We start from the raw sequence: 27,652 nt of genomic DNA, 5'->3' as shown, positions 1-27,652 counted from the left end.
GGGAGATCCACATGTCCCACCCAGTCATTTCCTCTATGCCTACCCTCTCTGGGTTTATGGACTGTAGTTTGGATATCATATATTTAACAGGTAATACCCAGATATAGGCAAATACATACCATGTTTATGTGTCTGTGTTTGGGTAACCTTACTCAGGGTGATTGTTTTATATTTCCATTCATTTGCCTGCAAATCTCAGGATGTCATTGCTTTTTTAACAGCGCAGTAATATTCTGTTGTGTAAACGTACCACATTTTTTTTATCCATTCTCCAGTTGGGGGATATCTAGGTTGTTTCCAGATTCTAGCTATTATTAATAGAGAAGCAATGACTGAATACTAACAGCACTAAGCTAACCCTTTCACATTCTCATGATAGTCTTTCGGGGGGCAAAGCTTTAATTTCTGATGAATATATGTTTTTTAACTTTCCTTTATGAAAAGGAAATCTAGACATTCCCAGAAAATTTTTCAAGGGCTGAGACCATTTTGTACTTTTACCTAAAAATGTGGTTGGTCTAGATGGTCCATGTCTTTACCACTTTGGTGTCACACAGCCTTTTTTTGTTTTGTTTTGTTTTTATTTAAACTAGCTTCTTTTAAAAACACTGCATCACGTTTCCTAGAGACAGCAACGCTGAAGTCAATTTCAGGTAAAGTAGGTAAATTAAGATAGTGATGCAAGCACATGCCACACTTTGTTAAGCAGCAAAATGCTTGCCCCTGGGTCACCTAGACATGAACTACTGAAATACTGAAAAGTCACATTACGGGTCCTCTCACACATGCAGTTTCTTAAAGATTGATTTCTTCTGAGTCTATCTATCTCTAACATGTTGTTGAATTGATTTCAGAAACTATTCTGTGTTACAGACACTAAGTTTCATGACTGGAAGCAGTCTGTGCAATCTTATCTCCAGTGCCTGGCATGGTGCCTGAAGGCCCGGAAGCAGTGGGTAAGCACATTATCCTTACACATGATTATCTGTCAGATCATCCTGACCATTCCTTCCATAGACCTTTCTTTTGGGGAAAAATGCTGAGTGTTCATCAGGTTGCCTTAATTTCAAATACATAGTACATGTCACCAAGAATATATAATGACTTTTCCTACATGTAAGTATCATTGAGAGACTTGTTTTAACTTCTTGTGTCTTCTCTCCCTTTCTTTACTTACAGAATCTGATGCAGTCTTGGGGTTTCAATTCTTGCCACTGTCTGGAATATCCTAAGCGTTCTATATTCCCCAAGGATTACTACGCATTCACATTTCATCATAAAGCTCACCATGTCTTCAAATTTGCTATGTCTGGAATCAAATGCTCCTATTTCATTCCTACTGGAACTTCCATATACCCAAGCAGTTTGTGTAACATATTTCTGTTTTACTTTCCTTACCTCCTCTGTTCCAAATCCAGTCTTCTCATTCTGATCACTACTTACCTACAGAATGTGTCATTGGGATAGCATTCCAATGAGATGCTTTGGCTCTTACTCTCTCTTTATGTTTATTTCATACATTTGTTACTAATTTCACTAAAGCATTTCCCCAGACCTTCAGAATCTTCCCACGACTTTCCTTTGCTTGCTGTAAATTCAGAACAGCCAATCTAACATTGAAAATACCCTACCAAGACTCCTGCTCAAGGTGTGCAACCTCATTTCTGCTATCTTTTTATAGTTACTCACTTGTGGAAAGCTTCAGCAGCTATTGCCCACAGATGACCTATGACTTTGGAACTGCTCACACCAGTCCTTAGGCAGGAGTGTATCATTTTTCATTTGAAGTCCAAATTCTGTCTCATCCAAGTTCAAGATAAATGCCACAAATCATCCATGTCTCATTAACTGACCAACTTCATTTTTCACTTACCTGCGCATTGCTATATGTATATGCAAATCATCACACTTCTCAGTTCATACATTATATACTAGATAATATGCAACTTACTAAGTGCTGAGTTTGGCCAGTGCAGTGAACCTATATGTTTCAGAATTAAACAGACAGAGATTCCAGTTTAGCTCAACTATCTACAAATAATTAATCTTAAGGAAAGGTGTTAACCTCAGGCAAATTATCTGCAAAAGCTGGGATAAAACTAATCACATTTATTATTTTAAATATTAATTATGCATATAAGTTTTCTCCTGCACAGCTGACAGGTAGTTTTCAGCCTTTATATGTACCTCTAAATTTCCCATGCTAATCTCATTTAGTTCTCATCAGAATTTTTCAAAATAGATTTAATACCATTTAGCATCTGAAGAAGCAGAGGCTCGAGTCAATCTGTAGTTTTTGAGTGACCACAGCCCTGTCATTCATGTTTATGTGCCTAGTTGCACCATGGAATGTACATAGTAGATGCCTAATGGATTAAAACACTCCAAATTACTGAATTTGGAGCAAATCCAGATTAAGAAAGTATCTACATGAGGAAGTCGATCTTAACGAATGTTTTATGTTATATTTTTGTGATGGGAATAAAAGCCACAGACATACTAAAAGTGATTGCAAATATGGACATGGTCTTGATAAGTGAGGAAGGAAATAAAAAATGGTATCCTGCTTGGATGAAGGAAAGTCAATATATCTTAGGTAAAATAATCCCAAACTCCTAGAAGGCAGTAATGACACAAAAGACCTGAAGAAAAAAAAAACAGATGACAGATGATCTATGGGCTTGCAATATGATACAGAAATAGGAGGATGAAAGCAAAAACTAACGTAATTTTGCTGTAAGCTCAAAGGTATCATGATCCTGGGCCAAATTTTACCTCCAAAGCACTGGTCAGTTCTAGATATCATCGTGTGTAATAGATATAAAACACTGGAGGCACTTCCGAGGAATGCAATAAAAGTGAGTTCAAGAATAGTTGGATGTGGGCTGAATCCGTACATTGCCTCTGTGTGCAAATGGACTGTAAAATTCAGTCTCAACCATTTATTTCCATTAACACAGCAGCAGAGAACAGATCGGCTTGAAGAATCAAACCATTTTGCAAGCATCCACATTTGTGCACACAAGCTTACCACAGCTCTGAAAAAAATCAGTGTATCGTTTCTTTTTAGAGTTTAAAAGCTAAAGATATGAGCCATTTTCCAGTTTTGTCTAGATATGAGACCAGGAGACCAGTATAAGTTTTAGTTCTACTGAAAAATTTACCTGCTCTGAGGTGTATCAAAAATTGATACAAGAAGAGGGAGGAATGTTCCTAAAGAAGTAGTGTGGCAATGCAATATTTTCAGAGATAGAATTCTTTGGCCATTTGCCTACCTCTGTTATGCATATAGCTTTGTGGTCCTTGAACAAATTATTCACTAGATTCCAGTATCAGAAAACAGGATTAATACACACACTTATCATCCAGGGAGGGCAGTAACCACTGAACAAACTAAGGGAATGAACCTAAGGATATTGAGCACAAAATTAATATTTATCCTAGATAGCATTTTCAAAATAGTCTTAAAATCAAACAGTAAATATGTTTACCATTAGAGGTAATGTAAAATTTGTATGTAAAATCTATACTCATTCTGGGTTCAATTTGGAGTTGCAGGGTTATTTGATGTGTGATCTGTGAGATAACCCCTGATGTAGTTTGACTATGAAATGTTCCTTCAGAGCCTCGTGTATAGACAGGGTGGTCCCCAGCCATTGGATCATGGGAACTGTGACTTGATGAATGACTTAATCCTTGGATGGACTTGCCATGGTGGAAAATGGGAAGTGGGATGTAGTCAGAGGAGGGAAGTGGGTGGGGTACACCCTGAAAAGATGTACCTTGGTCTATCCCCCTCCTTTCCTACCTTTCCTACCCTTCTTCCTAAACAAGTGCATCCCGCCATACCTTCAGGCCATGCTGTTCTGTAGCACCATGGCTCAGAAGCAACAGAAGCGTCCACAGACTGAAAGCTGTGAGATTGTGAGCCAAGAGTACTCTATCCTCAACTAAGACTATCTCCATCCAGTGTTTTTCATATGTATGAAAAGTCTGACTAATGTACTTTTGCTCTCTATACCATACGTGACAATATTTCTCTTCTTCCAACAGACAATTTTATGATAATCAAGTTAATAGACAAGAAAATATGTGTTTATTTTACTGTTGTTGTCACATACACACACCAGATCCCACAGTGTTTAACATATATTCAGTAAATGTTAATATTATATTAATTGAATTTAAAAAGACATTTTCAAGTAATCATTCAAGGTACTTAGTAGTAACATAGAGGAAAGGACAATCCACATGTCTAACACAAAGCAGTTCTGTGGTTCTGATTTATTGGCTGGTTTTGTTTTGATTTTCCAGATAATAGCCTCCAATTTTCACTTTTGCTCAGATGTAATTAAGTACTTGTATATAGATCAAAGCAAAGGGATTTGTCTCATTAAGAAAAGAAACACATTATGTAAAGTTATTAAATGTAAATTATACCCAGTGTATTATATATCAAGCTATCAGCAATCAAGTTTCAGTTATTTACAAAGTGGGACCAATAGATTCTACCCAAATGCAAATTCACCTCATTCTCCCATGGACCCATTTGTTTTCCTATGGTATTAAGCATAGGAGGTCATTAATTACCAATAGCAAAAATAACCTTGAAAAAACTGGTAGAGTGCAAGAAATGTGTCAGACAAACATGGTACACTTCTCACAGTTACATGGCATTTTTATATTAACTCGTGAATTTAACCTTTGTAACAAGTCCGTAAAGTAAAGCAGATGTCATTATTTCCTTTCTAAACTTGAAGAATCTCCATAGACAACGCTGCTGTTAGTACTAAATCTGCAACAGCCTTCTCATTAAAGTCAAGAATGAGAGAAGAATGTCTCCTTTGTTCATTCTTGTGTAGCAATCTTCTGAAATCCCCAGCTAATGAAGGATACTTGCTACAAAGGGGAAGGCAAAAATTATTTTATTTGCGCAGAGCGCTTATTGTTCAACAAAGAAAACTCAATAAAATTATCTTTAAAACCAAATGAGGAAAAAAGAAAGACAGGCAGTGTAGTGTGGCTGTTAGATTTGAGTGAGGCTCCCCAAATAAAACCTTCTTAGCAAACAGCCATGTCTGTGTAAAGTGAAGGGACAAGGGTACTAGACAGTCCCCAATATCATCAGGAAGAACCCTGTCCTGGCCATCTATCTTGTCATGCATAGGGAATATCTTCATGGTCCAGTGGGGCTTCTGCATCTAGAAATCTTATGAATACCTGTGCAGAAGGTCTATGACATTTCCAGTCCTTTGGTACAGTATGTATCTCCACACTGGATAGTAACAAAACGCTGAAAAATATCTCTGCCTAGGAAGAGGATGTCCATAGGTAAAACTCAAGAAATCTTTTGAGGAAGGAGAGATGCCCCGTACGGTTGTTCTAGCTTTATTTCTGTTACTGTGATAAAAATACCCCGAGGACAAGGAACTCAAGAGTGAAAGGATTTAATTTGGTTCACAATTTCAAGCGACAGCTCATCACTATGGAGAAAGTCACAGCAGAAGCCAGAGACTCTGGTCCCATCATATCCACAGTCCAGAGCAGTGGGGAATGGTTTCATACATGCTTAATACTCTGCTTTTTTATGTCCTATGCAAAGCGGGCCCAAATCCTGGAAATGGTACTTCCCATTTTCAGTCTGGCTCTTCACACATCAATTGGAACAATAAAGACAACCCCTCCCCCAGACACAGATATGCCCACACGCCAAACTGATCTAGGCAGTCCCTCCTGGAGACTTCCTTCCCAGGTGACTGTAGATCTTGTTAAGCTGACAAAACTACCATCACAAGAGTGCTGAGTGCCACCTCTCCTCCCAACTAGAGTGGATGCTGCCCCTGAATTTGCTAATTCCCCCTCCCCATGTAAACATCAGAAATTTGCACCCCATTCCTACTTTCTCCCATGTGAAACTCTACTTAAATTTATACGTTCTGATTTATCTCCTAATTAATTGATGTCTCCTTTTCTATATTATTTGCTGTTCTTTAATTACACTCTGCTTCTAATTTACCATGTCCCCAGGTGTTTATTCTTCCTAGATAGCCTCTTCTACTCCATATATTTTATATTGTCTTGTGCTAACTAACTACTCTGAAGATTTGTTTTCACTTGAAACTCTTTCCCTTAAACCAACGTGCTTACATATAACTTCTTAATTTATATTTTTACTTAGATGTTGTCCTATTTCATTTTTGTTACTATGATAAAAAATGTGACAAAGATCAATTTATAGGAAAAGGGGTTTACTTCAGCTTAGGTTACAATCCTTTACTGTGGGAAACTCAAGGCAGAAATTCACATGCACAGTCAGTAGCGGAGAGAACGAGAGCACACATGCTCACTTGTTAGAGTGTGTTCAGCTCAATATCTCTACTCTTGTACTGCTCAAGGCCTCCTGTCCAGGGAATAGTACTACCCACAGTGGGCCGGATCCTCTTCCCACATCCACTTGATCAAAAATAATCTCGCACAGACTGCCCACAGGCCAACTGGCAGTAAACACTCCTGGCTGAGAGAGACTCCTCTCAGGAGATTTTGGGCTGTGTCATGTTGAGAGTAAAAAGCTAACAATCTCAAGTTTCCAAGAGTAGCTTCAAAGGCAATAAATCCCAAACAAGTGCCTTAATTTGCAGTTCAATGAAAATAGAATATACAAAATGTATGGGGTCAACAAAATTAGTACCTAGAAGGATATCTGAAGCCTAATTAAGACATTTAGAAAGCAAAGACAAGTGAAAACTTAATAATTTAAATATCTAAATTGAAAAAAGAGATGAAATGAACATTGAAAAACTTTTCATCTATGTAGCTAATCTAAAACTATTAGAAAAATAGGGCTTGTCATGTACTTCAAGAGTAGAGTAGTTTTCTAGCACATATGAATCCTTAGTCCAATTCCTAGGGCCATTAAAAAATAAGAAAAAGAAGACCATGAAATTAAAAGGAAGGATATCTAAAATAAGGGTATAATCAATTGATAATTTTTAATTCTGAAAATAAAGTAGAGAAGGATCCTCAAAGGGGGCTAAATCCATAACCTCCTGGCTAGAGTAACCAAGGATACAGGTGTCAGAAAGAATTGGAAAAATAAAATGAACCCGAAGAAATGGCAGGTTCACGTCCCAAGGTAATCAAGGGCCCACCCAGGGCTATGTATGCAATAAAGCTTAAAGTTGAAAGCGGGTTTTATTTATTTCTCTAAGCTCCCCTGTAACACGTCTTCAGAAAATCAGCTCCATCACTGTGCTTGATGGAGGAGAAGAAAACCAGTGCACACTCAGTGTTTCTCATTCTCTGTGTGCATTTTCCCCACCTCCGTATAACGATGAAAGTTACACAACGCAAAGCCACTTTGCTTCCAGAAATCAATGTCTTCAAGGTTAGACCCAGAAACTGAAAGAAGAGAGAATTCTGAATATCAACATCATCATATCCCTAGACCACCATCCCTGCCACATCACAGTGACAGCAACAAGTATGCTGCAGACATCCACTCAGGAATCCACCTGTGTCCCCTGGCACAGATAGTCCTTAAATCTGTTGTATCTTCCCATAATCAGGGGTAGAAGTTTACACATCTGGAGATGCCCTCCTATACTGATGGTGACATTGCTAGACACTCTGGAGCTCACTGAGGTATGCAAACTACCACACTGCAGTCAACTCTGCCACTGATTCATGTTGCCAGGAGCAAGAACTGAGACTCTCAAACATCTAATGAGATCAAGTCACATATGGTAGCACATACCTGTAATATGAACACTTTGGAGATAGAGAGACAGGAGGATCCAGGGTTCCATTAAACATTGATAAACACTGACTAGGGCACATCACACCTTGCTGACTATCCCTTGACTTGGTCATGTGACTCACACTAAGTGGAATGCTCACAAATGTGCATGCTGATAATCCCTGGGGCTCTTGGTTGCATCCCCATAGTCCTGGATAGAGCATACATGAAGATGTTAGTCCTCAAAGGGAAGATGCTATGAAAAACAAATTATAACTCAGCACTCAGCCCTCAGCCCTCGGCCTGACTCCAAGTCCAACAGAGCCTAGCGAATTTCCGTTTCTTGTCAACTGACCTCATGAGCAAAGCCTGCATATTTTGTTTAGCTCACTGAAGGGCATGCATATGTTCATGTGTTGGAGATTGGGAGGGTGAATGTCATGTGTAGGTGGGTGTACAAGTGGGCACAGATGAATTCACATGTTTCTACATGTGCATACGGAAGCCAAAGGACAACCTTGGGTGTCGGGCATTGTTCCTCAGGAGTCACTGCCAACTTTCTTGGTTTTGTTTGTTTTTTGTTTGTATGTTTGGTTGGTTTTGGAGACAAGATCTCCTTACTGAGACTTTCATGACTGTTAATTTCATAGAATTACTATAGCAGCATTTTATGACTATATTACCTACCAGGTGTGCTTACTATCACCGTCATAACCATATCATTATTATGACAGCCACAACCATAAACTTCACTTTAAAGAAGTCATTGGTAAGTGATATGATAGAACACTTGCCTAGCACGCTCAAAGTTCCTGGATTCATTTCCAGAGGGAGGAAGGGAGAGAGGACGCGACAAAGGAAGAGAAGAAAGGAGTTTCGAAATCCGAGAATACTAACAAGAATGGAGCAGAACATTCATAATGCAGATATTAGGAGAGAAACATTTGGCTTAACAACACTGACTTTGTTACAAATAAATGAAGTCCTTTTCAGTATACACTATTGTTATATCTGTTTTGGAGATCATAAATCAGGCCCAGCAATTAGCCAGGATCTGGCAAATATGGGATTTCTGCTCAGATTTGGCTCTAAATGCTGTGTGCCACCAGTAAGTAAGGATGGTCTCAAATATTTTAATGAGTAGATGCACAAAGGTGTCTCTACAGTTAATAGGATGTCATATATCATTCAGAAATTAGATGCCTTTAGCAAGAGTCTGTGGGTCACTTTAAGACACTACGCCATTCATTTAAGTAGCCCTGAGTCCCCTTTGGGAACATCTAAAAGTAGGGCAAAAGATATCTTAATAATATTTTCTGAGCCGGGCGGTGGTGGCGCACACCTTTAATCCCAGCACTCGGGAGGCAGAGGCAGGCGGATCTCTGTGAGTTCGAGGCTGGGCTGGACCGATAGCCTCCGAAACAACACAGAGAAACCCTGTCTCATAAAAACCAAAAAACAATTTCTGATGAAAGTTCTAGAGCCTAGATGAAGTGGAAGCTCTTCACTAGGAAGAGCTCAAAACCCTTACCCTCAGACATGAACTAACAGTCTTTGCCAAATGACAGCTAGAGTTTTTCCGTGGACATTCTCTTAATGAAAATTGTCTATATTTAAAACACATGATCTGCAGCTGATTCAGGCATGGGTGATAATCTGATCATTGGATGTTTGGAATTATGTAAAACGTATTGTCTCCATGTCGTCTCTAGAGCCTTGTAGAGTTGTCAGGTATTTTCCAGAGAATGCAAATTGCATGGGTTAGCTATTCTCTAGTTCAAACATTTGGCAGTGATAATATCCCTTGCAGAGATTCCCCTGTTTTTTATCCATGTAACATCCTTACTCATCAGAGAGTTGGAGAGTTTCTAAGTTTGGCCCCATCTGGGTATTGAAAGGAGGAATACTGAAAGCATTCTGGGCAAGAGTATCACAGTTGTGACTGCCAAATGAAGCTTTCAATGTGCAAAATGATCCCTTTTCCTCTTCTTGTTCCATTATGGGACAATCCATGCGCAGAGAAATAAACTTAGTATCCATCCTTGAGGCCAGAAAGATAAAGCTTAATCTAAGTGACTCCAATTTTAAGCTGCTCTCAAGATAGCAGTTCACAGTGGTGTTTTAAAAGCAGGGTGACTCAAGATTTCAGGTTGGTAAATCATTGAGAAGCAGTTAGACAAGAACATAGTGGTGAAAGTGTTGGTTAGGGTTGAGCTATTCCACAAGACATATGTGTGGATTAAGCTGAATGGTTTGAAATTCTCCAAGTCGGAAGTTTCATTCTGTTACAAATTCTCTACATTCACAGATCCTATAGATTCTTATTGAATTATGCTAATTTCCAACAAATTGTTATATAACTGGATCAGTAGATGCATTTAACATGAGGTAGTATAGAAACAATTCAAACAACCCATCATCTCACCCAACCTGAACATCTAACAAAACTGGAATTCAAGAAAGAGTTTCAGAGAAATTAGAACACACATGAGAAGAACTCTGCCACCAGAGCTCTAGAGTTTAGTGGTTCAAATTACCAGCACCCATTCAAATGGTGTATAGATTTCCCAGCACTCCAAAAGCAGAAACTGGTGATTTCTGAACTAAGATGGCTATCTGAGTAGCAGAAACAACAAACTCTGGGTTCAGCAAGATACCCCAATTCAGTACATAAGAAAGACACCTGATATGTGACCTCCACATGCATACATTCATGTGTGACATGTACCCCCACACAACAGGACACACATACAAACAAGCACAAACACCATACACACATCTCTACCCTTCAATAATTACTCTCTACCCTCCACTCATATCCCATTTATTCTTATGTTTAAATATCTGTAAACAATTCCGAGTTTTATAGTCTCTGTAATGAGAATTGATACAGTTTTTATAGTCCAATTTGAAATGTCTTATATTTTTACAAATATAGATTTTAAAAGTTGGGGTTGCATTCTCTTCGGGTTTGTAAGGCTGAAGGAACTAATGCAGGAAGTATGTTCTCTTCTTCAAAAGACTGGACATTTCTATTCCAAGAACCACAGATCCACAAAACAACTAAAGGACAAAATACAGATGGCCTGCTTGATCTAATGAAGCAAAGGAATGGTGTTAGCCAGCCTGGCATTATAAAGGCCATGACAACATGCCTCACCCCACCTTCCCCTTGATTGGATATTAATGTTAATGATAAGTAATCAATCTGGAAAGAATATTTTACCCATCTACAAGCCTTTACCATATTCCTACTGCTTTCCATGGGAATACCATGATTGGGGGAAATTATATCTAATAATTATTCCTTTATTGTAGACAAAAGTTTCCATCCTGCTCAGTCCCGCAGCCTTTTAGTCCCAAATAAACACACAGAGGCTTATATTAATTATAAACTGTTTGGCCAATGACTCAGGCTTCTTATTGGCTAGCTCTCTCTTAATTATTAACCCATTTATATTGATTTGTATATTTCCACGTGGTCTTGACTTGTCGGTGATGCCCAGGTCTCTTGCTTCCTCAGTAGCTACATGGTGTCTCTTTGGCTCCGCCTACTACCTTTCTCTATCTCTGTTTGGGTTTCCCACCTGGGTAAATCTTGCCTGTCCATGGGCTGAAAACAGCTTTATTCATCAACCAATAAGAGAAACATATATTCATAGCATACAGAAGGACATCGCTCATCACTTTATGTCTTCATAGTATATGTAAATTCAACCTTGAAAGCCAATGCTTTGCCCTTCAAGTTACTGGGAAATATAAAGACTTTTCAGGTCATGTGATCAATGTGTCTTTTCAAGGCATGGGAAACAAGAGCCAGTCCAGGGTGGCTTTGACTCTGGAATCTGCTCATGTGCAGGAAAAGTAAGCAGTCTGTGAAAAGTCTTTCTTCCCTACTCCTCACTTTCCCACAGCTTGCCCCTCCCCTGGGGTCCTGACTTCACTCTGCAGCTAGCTGACTGATCCAGTTCCACCCCAACTGACACACAAGTTCCTCTTCAGAATGCACTAAAAGACTCCTCTGACCCAAAACTCAGACAGGAAGAATTAAATAATCAAAGGGAGAGATAGCCCCATGCTAATTCTTTCACCTCAAATCAGGATGTCTGAGAAACATGTGGATCCTTCTAGAACCTTCTTTTGCCTACACAGTGATGTGAAGCTGTACTATAAATTAATTGGACTTGAAATAACAATAAGATGGGCTTAATCTCCAGTCCAGTGATATGGGAAAGGGTGAACCTCTAAGATACACAGCCTGTTGGGACTTGGAGAGTTGTTGAAGAACTGACTCTCCAAAGAGATAGTGAGATTTCCACCTCCACCTCTTCCTACTTTGGGCTCCCTGAGCACAAAAGTGAGAGTCCTCTCACCCTTCCATCCCCTCTGCCATGTGTTGCACAGGCCCTAAGTGTTAGCAAATGCCTGAAGCCTCTTCTCTTTGTAGGTTGCTCATTTCCTTCATTTGTTACATGGAGCTTTGTACACAAAGGCAGGACTCTTCTCACTCTACTGCTGCTTTCTTTTGGGAGAGCAAGCCGTGACCTCGTGACTACAGCATCTAACAGTAGCCAAAGTGAGACCCTTTGCTCTTGGGATTATTATGTTTCCAGGTGCAAAGAATTCTCCATATTTGCAGAACTACATACGTCATGGTCTCCTATGACACCAGCCAGTGTCTGTCTAAAACTGTTTTTTGACATTTAAATTTCTTTTCGTAGAACTCACCTAAAATTAATTTTTTGAAAAGTTTGAAATTCTCTGAAAATTTCCCATATAACAAAAGCAGAGTTCACTAAAAAAAAACAATTGACTTTGAAGTAGATCCCTTTTTAAGATTTCATTCTATTCAAAAACATCAAACTGAAAAACGAATTATGACTGAGGGCTCAAATTTCAGAGTCACCCTATACTTTCAGAAACAACTTCTGGTGTGAGGTGGAAGGTAAGATGTCCACTTATCCAGAGACTCCGTTTTCACATTGGTCTGTGCTATCGGGAGCTAAAGGGCCTCTTTTAAATTTGGGACAAGCAAGATAAAATAGTTGTTATTCTTAGATTGAAGTCCTTGAAGGGCAGATCAAATGAAGCTTGTCCGTGGTAATAATGACTGATGAGTTTCATCTAATAATTTTTAAATAGATGCAAACAACAGTGAAGCGCCTGTGCAGAGAAGGGCATTTGGAAGAAGCACCAACAGTGACAGTCAGCAGCATTCCAGAGCAGGGATCTTAACTCTAGCATTGTAGAAACGAAGGGGGTTAATGTTTTAATTTTCAACTCTGGGTGTTCACAACTTCTGGGTGTTCATCTTCACTGTGTCAATTAAAAATCATGAATGCTGTAAAACTTAGTTTATAAGAAATTCAAATTTCTCTGCATAAAATGGACACTTGCTTAATTCCTTCTTTTCACTCTAGATTTTAAATTCTATGAGGTTAGAGACTTCGTCTCTGGTTCCTTTTTGTTGGAAACGTGTTCAGCATAATGCTTGGCTCTCACTAAATGAAGACTGGCTATGACTGAAGGAACGAAGCCACTTAGCATTCAGTGGATTGATGTGAAATCTCCAGCGGTACAGGTGCAGGTCTTGTTGTTAGGTATGGGGGTGAGGGTGGGAAGACAGGGAAAATATTCTTCCCTTGTGAAATTTATATTCTTTCTGATGAGGAAAACAGCTTTCAAAACAAATAATAAAATGATACAAAAACAAAGTCATAGCTGGAGAGTACGATGGAGTGTTAGTTGTTGGGCTGATAGGGAGGATGGAGTATTAGTTGTTGGGGTTAGAGGGGAAAATGGAGTATTAGTTTTGGGGGTCATAGGGAGGATGAAGTATTATTTGTTGGGGTCACAGGGAGGATGAAGTTTTAATTGCTGGGATGACAGGGACAATAGGGTATTGTTGGGGTTACAGGGAGGATGAAATGTTGGGATGACATTAAGGATGGAGTATTAGTTGTAGGGGTGACATGAAGGATGGAATATTGGTTGTTGGAGTGAAAAGAAGTATTTTTGTTGGGATGTCCAGAAAAGGTGACTTTGGTGAGAAGGTAACTTTCAAGGGAGATCTGGAGAAAGTGGCCAGCTCCCCAAAGTACAGTTATAGAAGAAATCCTTTACACAGCAAGTGCAGAAAATTCTAAGACACTGAAGAGGCAGGAATTCCAAGAACGTAGCACAGTGCCCAGTGTGACAAACTGCAAGCAATCAGAAAGAAGGAAGATGACATCAGAGAGTGAGAGAAGAGGGAGGGGTCATCCAAGTCCTGTAACTTAAAGCAAGGACTCTGACTTTCATTCTGAGATTCAGGAAGGTTCTGACAGAAATGTGGCAGACATCACGTGACTTATTTCTGACCAGGGTCACTCCATGCTGTTAATACACTAGGAGTGCAAGGGCAGAATCAAAATATAGATGGCTCAAATGTGGCAAGCATAGACCTGATACTGATTCACCTTAATGATTACACAGGAACTATTAAGAGTCTCACAGGGAATGGTTGCACCCTTCCAACAGACATGGAGGACCTGGCTTGATACCTCCTTCATGGAGCCCAGAGTCAGGCAGCGGAATGAAGTGAGCAACAGTCAATGAAAAGAAGAGAAATGCCTTCCTCTGAGGACTTATTCAAGCAAACTCCAGAAGCCGCCCTACTTACCATTCCTGCCCTGTACCCCCAGCTGTCACTCACATAATGGCAGGGCATCAAATGGTTGTAGGTTGTAAGAAAACTGGGAGTTCAGATTTTATCAAGATGTCTGTATTGAAATTTCATAGCATGGTCATCCAAGAGCAGCCATTTATACTAACATCTTCCAACAAAACACACAGTGCTCTTTATACAAATCCTGCATCTGTTTTCTTGAGGAAAAGCTAAAAGTTTCACAAAATATGACAAAACTCATGACTTTAATTCAAGTTCTCCTTAAAACACCATCGTTAGCCATCAGCTGAGACTCCGTCCCAGAGAAGTAACTGATTATGCTTTTACTTCTAGGAAAAAACAAACAAACAGAAAATCCTGACAGTGGGATAGAATGTGGTTCCCGTGTCTCCACTTTGCGAACAATGAACAATCAGTGACCCACCCTTCTTTCCTCCCACTCTCATGTTGGAAGTGCCCCATTCCTGTGACTGCCCCAGCAGTTACCTGAGCATCTGTTTTGTCCTATGGTCAGTGATAATTACCAGGGAGAAGTCAAATATGCATTGCTTTCTTGGGAGCTTACCTTGAGTACCTGTGGAGTTTAAGAGAGGAAGAGGAGAAGCCAAAGAAGAATAGCCCATCTTTCTAAACTGCTTCTATCAGTGATCTCCAGTGAGGGAAAACAGACAAAAAACTGGAATCTATCCATCACTACAGTATGTGAATCATTGTCTCTTACGTGGTACTAAACAAAGGGAAGATGGGAGACCAAGGGCTTACTCTGGAGCTTTTGTTGACTCATACTGGAACTTTGTACATTGTAGATAAAATAGAACCCAAGATTATCAAGCTTTTCTCATTTTTAGAGTATCTTCTAACACATTTTACGTTTTGTTATTATTTTTATCCCCACAGTGACTTCAGTTTTTCCAGTTGCTCCATTGTTTGGGGCAACTACTTTTGAGACAATGCTCATGACAGTTGACAGTTGACTTGCTGGACCAAATGAGAGCTATTCCTGGTTGGGAGAGAAGGTTTTGCTGGTTCTGTTTTGTGCCCCTCTCTCCTTCTAGATAAGGACTGGAGGTCAAAGTTAATGCTAGAGTCAGAAACAGCACCACCCTCTGTAGAGTTCTTAAATGAATGAGCCTCTTTCATAGGAGAGGCTCTGTGTCTTCATTGCCTCAGTCAGACCAAACCAGACACTCTGTTACTTATAGTCCAAAGCAGTCAATCAGGTACAACATGGAGCTGTCATGGTTCTGGGCAAATGCAAAGTTTGCTCGTAGTCCGTATTCTAAACAGAAAGAAATTCTTCCCATCACAAGATCTTTTGGATCTATTCCAGTTGTGAAGCCATGAGGAGAGTTAAGCTGTGTCAGCCCAGAGTTCTCACCAAGGCAGAAAACATAAACACACAACTCTCAGCTTAGAGACTCACGCTCCATATCACCATATTATGGGATGACCTTGTGTACTAGACAGAATTTAAACGAGTATGAAAATAAATATTGTATTTTAGAACAAAAGTTTAAGACATAACCTCTGAAGACAGCTTACCTCTGTAGGACAAAACAATGAAGGACATACAGCAAGAATCCAGACTGGCTAGACATGTTCCCTAAGACTTCTGAACCTATCCCCCAGAAACAGAAGACTGGTAACAGAAACTGCCCTGTATCTTGTGCGTTCTTTTCCACCATAAGATGTATGCAGCATATGTATACTTAAAGATTTTTCCACCATACTCAGCAGGAACGTAAGCCATAAATAAATTCTAAATGTGGTTATCTGTCTCTCTACTGATAAATTGAGATCCCCTCTCCCACCAGTACACTGAAAGCCATCTTGAGACGCGTGGCTGCCTCAGTGGTTTCTGTTCTTGGAAGCATACATCTCTAGAAAATGCCTTTGACATGCTTCTACAGATCCACTCTTTTTTTCTTCCTGTGGTGGTTTGAAAGAAAGTGGCCACCAAAGAGAGTGGCACTATTAGGAGGTGTGGCCTTGTTGGAGTAGGTGTGGTCTTGTTAATAGAGGTCACTGTGAAGGCGGGCTTTCAGGTCTCATATATGCTCAAGCATCACCCAGTGAAAGCTCACTTCCTGTTGCCTGTAAGATTTAGAACTCTCAGCTCCTTCTCCAGCACCGTGTCTGCCTGCATGCAGCTATGGTTCCCACCATGATATAATATACTGAACCTCTGAACTAAATGCCATCACAATTAAATGTTTTCCTTTAAAATATGGTAATAGGGTCTCTTCACAGGAATAGAAACCTAACCTAAGACACTCCCCTTGATACTAGCTGTCCTTGTTGTGTAGCTTATCAAGCTAATGGCATGCAGAAGTGTGACTTGAGAAACTTCCTTCTAGAATGCCTAGATCTTTCTTAACCTGTTATTGCCCTGATAGGTAAGGAAGTCTGCACTGGCCTCCCTGGGGTTGCACCATGGGGAAAGAGACTTTATGGGATAGGCCAAACGATTTCTATTGAGACCTCAGATGTGTTGCAGAGACTGCCTTCAAACAGTGCATTTTCAGCCAGCTTACCAACTTCCAGGAGCCCCATCATAGACACTATGCAGTCGTATAGAAATACAGCCCCTGCAGAAAGTCTATTTTAAAGGAGCCTTGATCATCCCCCATTTTCTTACTTGTAGTATGTTCAACATATAAATACATGGTGCAGAAAAGCCTCCAGGTGCTCTGAAGGAAGGAGTCACCACAGTTTCTCCTTAGTAGAGGACAGTTGGCGATATCACATACCTGTTTCCTCTCATCTGAAGAGAGCATCTGGCAATGAGCTGGGTAGCTTGGAAGCAGGTTCTTTGGGGCCTGGCCTTGCCTCTAATTATCTGCTTCTGGGTCCACCAAGATTTGAACAAACCACAACGTAAGCTCCCCCAGCATGTGTCAAGCTGCTTCAGCTCGAATGCCTCCCCCCACCATGATGGACTGTGCCCTCAAAATAAATCCCTTCTCCTATGAGTTGCTGCCGTCAGTGTTTGTCCACAGTGATAAAGAAAGCTACTAATGCACATGTGAATCCAGTTTGCAAACCCTAAACCAGTTATATAAAAGTGAATGTTTGAGGGCTAGAGAGGTGTGGTCAGCAGTGATGAGTACTTCCTGCTCTTACAGAGGTCCCGCCTGCAGTTCCCACAGCTTTCTGGAACTCCAGGTGCAAGAAATCCAAGCCCTCTTCTGGCCTCTGTGAACACCAACACACACGTACACACTTCACAAAAACAAATTGTTAGCAAGCTGAACTCAGGAACAGGCAGTCAGGAAACAGCATTCTTTTCCCACACTTCTGGTTCATTCACCCAACCTTCCTCTACTGCTCTGTAGAGCACTGGGTTCAAGTTCTGTAGATTCAAGATCATATTCAGATATTTTAATTTTTAATTCCATGCCCTGAGTTAATTCCTGTCTTCACTCCTATTTTAAGTTCTCAGCCTATGTGTTCTAGAATCCATGCTAAAGTTTCACCTCAGCCTTTGCTGAGGAAAAGCTGCCCCATCCATCAAAGGCATCTTAGCAGTACGTCCTGCTTTGTTGGGTTGGTCCTAGTATGACTTTCTCCAGTTTGGGCAACTAAATATACATATCTTACCAAAATTTGCCTTGGGGTACAAAAGGGTCCTCACTTAAGATTTACTGCTCTAGAAACAGCATTCTTAACAGGGGTGAGATTGCCCTCAGGAGGTCAAAGGGCTGGTAGGAGTGCAAACATTTCTCAGCTGTGCCAGTGATGTGTGGACCCTCAAAGGGTCAAAGCATATAGCCTACAATAAATCCATAGCACATAATTAAGAGGAAAAGGGGAAGGCGGTTAGGGGCAAAGGTCAGACAGGTCTTGTGGAGAACAGAAATGATGAATGCAGGACAAGCATTGCTTTTAGGGCAACAATGGAACGGAAGGCTTACTCCTTCTTCTGTCTCCCTTTGTTCAGCCACAAGGCAAGAAATAGAAGGCAACGTATGTTTCCCACTCTTGTTATATAGTGCCCCTTACTGGTTAAAGTTCTCCTGCTGTGACTACTGTCTGAAGGCATGTCTCACTGAAATGCTAACCTGGGTGGCACTTCCCAGGTCCTCACTCTGAAGCAAATAAGACAACTTCTAAGTACTCTTCATAGGTTAACCAAACCACAGCTCTCTTCCACTAGCCCACAGTCTCTAGAGATCTTTCTTGAATGTGGTTATTTAGAGATAGCTTTGATGTGACTACTCATTTCCAATCAGGAACTAAGAAGTAGTCCACCGGTAAATGATTTCACTCTACCCAGCTGTCTGCACGATATATGTGCCCCAAAACTTCGCAAAGGAGCCTGAGGTTAAAGGTGATTGATTAATTAGTCTGGTAGAAAATGTTCAAAGAACTAGAGTCAAGCTACAGTGTGGTAGCTACTATCTGCTGTTAGTCAGGTTTACACGAGACCAGAAAGACTTGGCAATCTTGTGATTTGGTCATAGAATCCAGTGCAAAGTTGATGACAGAGAAGGAAAAGAGTCTGAAGAGATCCCTTTTTTTTTGGTTTTTTACAAGACAGGGTTTCTCTGTATTGTTTTGGGTCCAGCCTGGCCTCGAACTCATAGAGATCCGCCTGCCTCTGCCTCCCTAATGCTGGGATAAAGCCATGCACCACCACTGCCCAGCTTGAAGAGATCTTTTGCAACCTGGGGCTGGAGAGATGGGCTCATTAACCAAGAGTGTGTAGTATTCTTGCAGAAGACCAGAGTTCAATTCCCAGCACCCACAGCAGGTGGCTCACAATTGAGTCTAATGCCAGCTCCAGGAGCTCTGCAAGCACCTGTAGACATGCGCACATACTCACCACACCCAGGCACACATACATATACATAATGAGAAATAAAGAAAATAATATTAAAAAAAGAAAGAAAGCCAGGCACGGTAGTGCATGCATTTAATTCCAGAATTTGCTCAGGATGCAGAGGCAGGTAGATCTCTGTGAGTTTGAAGCTAGCCTTATCTACATAGCACAGGGTTTCTCAACTTTCCTAATGCTGAACCCTTTAATACAGTTCCTCATGTTGTAGGGACCCCCAACCACAAAAATTTAGTTGCTACTTCCTAACTGTAATTTTGCTACTGTTTTGAATTTCCCGATAGTCTTAGGCAACCTTTGGGAAAGGGTCCCTCGTCCAAAGGGCTCATGACCTATCAGAGCTACATTGTAAGAACCTGTCTCTAATAATAATAATAATAATAATAATAATAGAAAGAAAGAAAATAAGCTATGCATACCAAGAACACAGGAAAGACACTTTGAGTAAACCTGAGAAATTATCCAGAGTCTATATTTTGTCATGTCAAGTACACAGAAGAGTAAACTCATTAGAAAGGCTTTTCCCTGAGGAGAACCTGTGGGGCACCCTGCCTAAACACAGCTTCCTAGGAACTTCCCTGGGACTCACTTTACTGGGTTCAGCTGCCTGGGCTCTCAGAAGCTGCCACAGCTGTAGTTTATGGAGGCTCAACCACTACTCAAGCCTGTCGCAGACGTTGGCATTGAACATTTAAAACCAGTTTTATGGACGTATGGAATGCAACAGAAGCTTCCACCAGGATTTGAAACCCAAGCAAGAGAGGCCAGGCAGTATGTGACAGGATTAGAATACTAATGGCTCCACTCTAACACTGTGATGTACAAAGCTGTAAAAACAAAGACAACATTACAGTGGAGGCTCCATTGTATTAGGGATTCTGGAAACCTAGGCTGTATACAGAGAAGCTCTGCAGTCAGTCAGCAGAAATGGCTCAAGAGAGAGGTCTGTGGACTGCAAATGGCAACAATGAGGGAGCAAGGCTGCCCAGGCACACTAAGGCTCACATCATGGCTGCACACACATGAACCCAAAACATGGAGCTACAGGATTTATGCGCCCTTTGCTGTTTCCAGTCTTCTGTTGACTTAATCCTTTCTAATCTCAAATTCTTCCCTTTTGTAATAGGAATGCCTAGTCTGAAGTATCTTATTTTTGGGGTATGTGACTTGCTTTCATATTTTTACAGATGCTCACAGTAAAAACTTAACTTTGACTTTTGAATAATGCTAGAGCTGGTGTAACTACTAAGCACTCTTGGAGACGGATTAAATGTATTTCTGTCATGAGATAGATAGAAGTCTTTTGGTGTCAGAGGTGGACTATTGTGGTTAAAGGGTGAAGTGTCTCACTAAAGAACTTGAATTAAAAGCCCTGGTCCCTACCTAGTAGTGCTATATTTGGACATTAAAGAAGACTCTAGAAGATAAAATCTTGATGGAGGATGCAGAACACTGGGTGGGTTCTTGTGGGCATCTTGTTCCTAATCCCTTCTTATCACTCTGATTCTTAGCTGCCATGAGGAGAACAGATCTTACCATGTGTCCCTATCACCATGATGTCCTGCCTCACATAACCCCAGAAACACAGAGATATGTGGCCATCACCAAAACCTCAGAAACTGTGAACTAAATCATTGTCCTCTTATTTAAGTTGTTTTGTGGGCATTTTGGTCACAACAATGAATAAATATATGGAGTAGGAAAACAAAGTTGACAGTTTAGCTGTGTTTTATTAAGTACTGTTAGATTCTGTCTACAACCTCTCTAAACCCTTTGACTTAATTTGGGAACATAATTAAAATTTCCTGGAAAAAAAAAGGACAACAGTCATCAAATGCCTATTTTTATAGCCAATTTGTCAGTCGGGTCCATATGGAAAGAAGAGAATTTCAGCCAATGTTTTCCAGTTGGGAGGAAAACTGGGAGTTATTATGAGTCTGCAACCTCACTAATATACTTTCATTCATTCGTGAACATTTAATAAGCACCTGTGAGCACAGGTGCTCACAGCTCTAGACAACAAGAAAGGCAAAGCCTGAAACCATGGAGAATAGTCTAACAAGAAGCATCACCAACAAATAATTAATTTCACATTGTAAAAAGTGTTACTGAAACAAGACACTCGATCAAGAGTGGCTGGGGTGAGGAAGTGTGGGTTTGTATTGAGTGGCCATGGAGGGGATCTTCACAGAGGAATCGTCTCAAGCAGACTTGAGAAGACCTCGGGAGGAAAAGAGTGCAACGAAAGGATGAGCAAATCTGACAGCCAATGCATAGAGATGGGCTGGATGGGTTCTTGAAAGAATGAAGTCTTTGTGCTGGTTCTTGGAATACAGAGGATGCTGTGAGTCTGGAGAGAGAGGAAAGCAAAGCAGGAGACGTTCCCTAGTAGTTCCTGGGAATAGCATGAGGTTCTGTCTCCAGTGTGACAGTCACTCCAGTCATAGAGGACTCCACTGCTCCCATGTGCTCACTGCTGTTGTTCAAATGCATGCAAGTCTTGAAAATGACATAGACATTCATTGAACAAATTACTAGGCATCCAGCCACTCTCTATCATGAGGATGGTGACATCTGTTGATGACAAAAGCCCTTATGTCTGAAAATATCAGACACCAGAGCCTGTTCGACTCCCTTTGGTTGTGTTGCTAGTCTTTTTGTCCTAAGAAGATACAAAACTACAAAGAGAAAATTTATGTAGGTATTCTTTACATGTCCTTTCTGAAAGGGATGAATTCTGTTTACAGTGGGCAGAGCTGAGTGTAGTTGATGGTGCAAGCAGAGAAACCAGATTCCAGCCTCAGGCAAGTAGCTCTTGCAGTGTGGAAGGCTCAGAAGCACAGGGTCTGATTTCTCCTGAGATGCTGCATATTTACATTTCAAATCACTCTAAGTGGAACAAGATTTGGACCTTATCACCTTCCCAGGCATAAATTTTTTTTCCTAATCGAGGTTATAAATACAGTTACTCCTAATGATGTAAATTGAAAGCAGGCTGTGTTTACTGGCTGCTGCCAAAATCATCATGAAGCTACCTCTAACTTACTACCAGAGGCTTCTTTACCATAATTGACTTTCTCATTGTTTTATCTTGTCTTTGACCCTGGACGCCCAGGCATGATGCTCCTGAATTTAAAGGAGAGAGTGATTAGTGTGGGGAGAGCAGAGACAGCCACACTGGGGATCCCAGTGGAGACCCAGAAGAAGCCTGATAAAATACTAAACAGATCACCATCTCCTCCCACATTCTCGTTTCTTGTCTTTCAGGGAGCCCTTTAACGAGAGGTCACTGATTTTAAAGCCAAATATACCTCGGTGTTACCAAAAACATATTTATGCCAGGGTCAGAGGGAAATATTTACATCTAAAAATGCTGAAACATGAAACACTAGCCACAGGAAAGGTTACTCAGATGAAAAAGAAATAGAAGTTTGTATCACCATAATTTACACAGTCTTTTTTTTTTCCTTCTCCAAAAACAAATTCTTGCCTAGAGAGACAAATCCAGGTAGCCCCTTTGCCCCAATTTCTTAATGACACAACTCCCAAATTGAAAGCTTCTGGGGCTCTGTGTAAAACCCTTTAACTATGAGGAAAAAAATAACAAAGTAAATCACTTCTGAAAGGACAGATGATTGGAGAAGTTAAAGAATGCTTGGACTTCACATTCCTTCTGTGTGGGCCATTCTGAATTAGAAATGGAATATCCGGTTTCTAATTTCTTTCTCATCAAGAGATAATGAGTACTACAATTCACTTTGATTTTCAAAGATCGCTTATATCTTCCTCCCACCTCTTACCTATTATCTTTCCATTCTGTTGCTCCTAGGGTCTGTTTGGATGCATATTAGTTTACTAGAAATGGTGCTCACTCCTTCTGTTGAGTAGTAAAATTATCCAAGGCATGGATACAGCACTGAGTATATTAACAGACAAATGAACTCAGAGGTGTGAGGAAAAAGATCCAGGAAGGAAGAGGAACAAGATAGAAGCATCTCTGGCTCTTGGGTGATTAGATTAGAGGGAAGCATGTCTGTAAGAACCACCCTTCATGCAAAGCAGTCAACATTATCCCATTTTAGTGATGAGTTGGTGGTAATTTATCTTCTTCCGTCTGTACTTACAAATTTGGATTTCTAGTTATTGACTTACTGGGAATAACATGGGAAAGGTCTTGGGTTTCAAACTTGACTCTGCCATGTAGTAGCAAATCATGTGAATCCATTGTTTCAAGTTCTTCATGTGTAACATGAAACTGTGACATTCCCAAATGACAAAGGCAGGAGCCTTGGCCCTGGGAAACTACACAGAATGTCACAGTGGCTCTGCCTCATCCGAGCAGTAAATGTCCGACCAGTTTTGAACCGAGCAATAGCAATCCACAGACCTGCCATATGTCCTTATCTTTAAGGAGCTCACAACCAACCAGGAATTTGACCAAGAGAATGTCATAAGGAATCTTCACAATTTATTAAGATTCTCTCATTGGTGTCTTCATATAATAACTAAGACTTGTAGTTATTCAAGACAAAGGATGCTTTCTCAGAATTACTCAAGCCTGGGTCTAGAAAGATGGCTCAGTGTTTAAGAGCACATCAGGCTGTTCAAGAAGACCTGAGTTTGGTTCCCAGAATCCATGGCAGGCATCTCATAACTGTGTGTAACTCCTCTGCCAGGGCATTGGAGACCCTCTTCTGGCATTTTTGGGCAGTGAACTCACATACACAAAGCCATCAGTCACTCACATATACACAAACTAATTAAGCATAAAAAACTTTTAAAAGGCATTTATGCATATTTGTAAATATGTAGTACATAAATAACATGGGTATGTGTGTTACTATGAAATAGCCAATATAAGGAAACACGAAGTACAGAGCAAAGGAATTTCATGTTCAAATAACACTTTTTTATTAGCATATTCACTAACATTCCTTGGGCATGTGGTACAGAACATGTTCCCTTTGATTTTTCTTACAAAATAAACCAATTTGGGTGCTAAGACAACCTCACATCTGTGTGTATATGAACCACAGTGGGAAACAAGAAATCTGCAGGCTTATGAAAGTTCTACTCTGTTTGACATGTGCTTTCTGAACCCTCTCTGTTAGATACTATGCCAGTACTTACTGTAAAATAAAACAAATTTCCAGTTTTAAGTGGAATAACTGTACTGAATTTAATATGGAACATTAATGAAGAAAAGATTCAGAACTCATTCATAAACTATTTTCTTGATGCATGTGTCAAATTATCTCACCCCTTTTACTAAGTAGCATGGGTCTGAGGAATACCCATGGCCAGTGTTTTGAATGGAAAAACCAAGACTAACCAGATCATTGTGAGTCACTGGAGCCAAGACAGGGAGATTGTGCCTAAGTAACTAGACTAGAAATAGAAACTTCATTGATGTGAAACTCAGCGTTCCAGAACTAAGACTGCAACATAGACTAGTCTCTAACAGGAAAGACTTGGATTAAAGACACTGATCCTTTCTCCCAGGCACCAAACGAACCGGTGGATTCAGTCAATGCCATGGTGGAGAAAGCCAATTGTCTCAGTCTATTGATCTGAAGCTAAGTTAAGTCAGTCAAAGCAATCAATCCTGTTAGTCCACATGCTAAGTGAGAAAGGGGCAGAGTCAATCACTCAGGGAATCACGTTGGGGGAAAAAAGGCTTTTGTCTGTAATGAATATTTGGCATGTAAGTGTCTCTGGCCTGATCTACCCTAAAGCATGCATTAATTCACCACTTAAACTAGGAAGAGAAAGTAAAATTAAAGCCACTTACCTCTGAAGGAACTCACTGGTTTTGTCTTCTGTCTCTATGACATATATGCATGCTCACACACAGACATGTCCACACATTAATCAGCTGTGTCAGCTAGAGGAAAAATTCATCATTAGAATGGAAAATTCAGCTTGACATCTTTTTATATATATCTTCCATCAGGGACTTTCATTGTCCTTTGGGAAGTTGTGGTCTAGTTTCAGAACTCAGTGAAACTGGCTGTTACACAAACTATCATGTATATATTTAACATTCTCAAATGGAAAAAAATGTTTCTATAACAGTTGCACATGTTTTGTAGATTCTCTGAACCATTAGCCTCTGCTCTCTATATTTATGGTGGAGTTAGTTATAAAAGTCTCAAAGCAACCAAGATAGGGCCCCATATGCAAGGACATAAAACAAAATGGTGCAGTCTGGGGGAGGTGAGTGTTGAATCATCCTGAAACACACACTAGCATGGTAAGTAAGAGGATGCTAGGCAGGAGCCACGGAGTAGAAGGCCACACAGGTCACACTGCAAATTTATGCAAGATGCAGTTGGGCCAGCATCATTTATCATGAGTCTATGTCCTGATAGCTAGAAAACCTGCACATGTTGAGAAATCTCTGAATAATATTGAGCATTTAGAATGAAGTCAGAATTAAATCATATGAAGGTCAATTTAATACCAAGCACTTAGAGTTACTGCCTTATCTGACATGAAACACACGGAAGTCCTCTGCTGAGAAAGATGCACGAGAATTAAAAAGTGATCCTGTAGACTGCAGTGCAGAAGCAAACGCAAACACACCTGCGGGGTGGCGATTATGAGGTTTCTAATAGCATCAACATTTGGGCTTGGGAATGGCTCACAAGGTAAAGCACTGCTGTGCAAACACTAGGACTTGAATTCAGATTCCCCACCATTCAGATAAAAGCTAGGTGTGAGCTGCGCGGTGGCGCCTGTACTCAGGAGGCAGGGGCAAGTGCATCTCTGAGTTCAAGGCCAGCCTGATCTACAGAGCAAGTTCCAGAACAGCCAGGGCTACACAGAAACTCTGTCTTAAGCAAACAAACAAAAGCTAGGTATGATAGATAGCACATGTAACCCCAGGTCTGGGAGCCAGAGACAAAAGGACTCCTGAGGGAGGCTGTTTAAACCCTGCAGGCAGTTGGTGACCTCCAGGTTCAGTGAAAGACCTGTCCCCCCAAATAAGGTGGTGAGCAATTGAGGATGTTACCCTCTACACTCTCACACATGGGTCTGCACACACGTGTGGATATTTCAAGTAAGAGAGGGAAATCAAGTATTCAATAAGAGTTATTATTAAATAGCCTTATTTGTACTATTGGATAATTTTCATATAGTACATGGATATATTCTATATTCTATATAATAATTTATACTATTGAATATAGTATAAATAAGGCCATTTAATAATAATTCAATAAAATCAATTAGCTTGAGGAAAATATTAATTTAGATTGCAGCCCCACAGCTGGAGATAGAAAATTGCATGCAACATATATAAACTACAGATAGAATAAAAACGTAAATTTGTGTGCACATGTGTGAGAAGAAAAAAGAGTGAGATGTTTTTATAATTTTGTAATGTAAAAGACCTCCCTGAGAAAGACAGAAAATGGAAATGTTCACAAGATAACAGTTACCTTTGAGGTCGTGAAATTTGAACATGTTGTTACATGGAAAGACCATACAAACAAAATCTACAACAAGGCATTGAAAGGACAAAGCCATCCACGGCATTTTCAACAAAGTATCTGTACTAGATAAAAGTCTATTTTGGCACACCCATTGATTAAGGAAACTCGAACAACCAGATAGGAGAGGGGGAAAGGCTTATGAACAAGAGAGTCTCAAAGTTGAAATGATTTGTAAACTTATGAAAATAAGCCATCTCCCTGATTGTCGGAGGACAACAAAACCTTCCAGTAGAACATCAGGCATTTCTAATCATAGTAAGAATACTTCACCCATAGAATTTGAAGGGATGCAATGAGGCATTGCAAATCACAGGCACCATGTTATGTTGTAGATCTCTGTGATTGCTCGTCACGCACACCTGAAACTTCATGACCATAGAGTAGCAACTAGTTATTTATTGTTTTCATTCCTCAGATGGCCCACAGTTCGCAAAGACACATATAAACTACAAGTAGCGAAGCAAGATACAGGCTTCTCGTACACTTTCAAACGAGCACAAAGGAGCCTCAGAAGATGTCTTTTCTTTTTTCCTTCTGCTGTAATAAAACACCCCGACAAAAGCAATTTAGGGGAACAAGGGCTTCTTCTAACTCACAGTTCCAGGTCATAATCCATCACCATGGGAAGTCACAGTGACAGTATCATCAGACACCTGGTCACATGGCATCAGAAGACAGCAAGGACCGCATGCACGCTGGAGCTCACCTTTCTCTCTCCACTTTGCACCACCAAAGGATCACTTGCCTAGGGAATGGCCCCACCCACAGTGGGTAAGTCTTCTTACCTCAACTCAGCCAAGATAATCCCCTGTAAGCATACCCCCAGGTACTTCTCTCAGGTGATCCTAGATTCCGTCAAGTTAACAGCTAACATTAACTACCAAAGAGGGTAATCTCAGGTGAAAATCATAGTG

The 27,652-nt window shown here is 40.4% G+C and overlaps 1 long non-coding RNA gene across 1 annotated transcript in view; it reads right to left on the bottom strand.

The window, feature by feature from the left end:
* The window catches only part of LOC110342304, an 86,549-nt gene extending 59,134 nt beyond the window's left edge, over positions 1–27,415 (bottom strand). Inside the window, exons 1-2 of the long non-coding RNA XR_005880358.1 lie at positions 27,335–27,415; positions 25,031–25,123 (exon numbers count right to left, since the gene is read on the bottom strand). This is a non-coding gene — a long non-coding RNA (uncharacterized LOC110342304). The remainder of the gene's footprint in view (positions 1–25,030; positions 25,124–27,334) is intronic.
* Positions 27,416–27,652: the final 237 nt, after the last annotated feature.

This window comes from Mesocricetus auratus, unplaced genomic scaffold (assembly GCF_017639785.1).
Source record: "Mesocricetus auratus isolate SY011 unplaced genomic scaffold, BCM_Maur_2.0 Super-Scaffold_100011, whole genome shotgun sequence".
Classification (NCBI taxonomy): Eukaryota; Metazoa; Chordata; class Mammalia; order Rodentia; family Cricetidae; genus Mesocricetus; species Mesocricetus auratus.
Note: the sequence above shows the minus strand (reverse complement) of the source record. Positions and strands in the feature narration are given on the sequence as shown.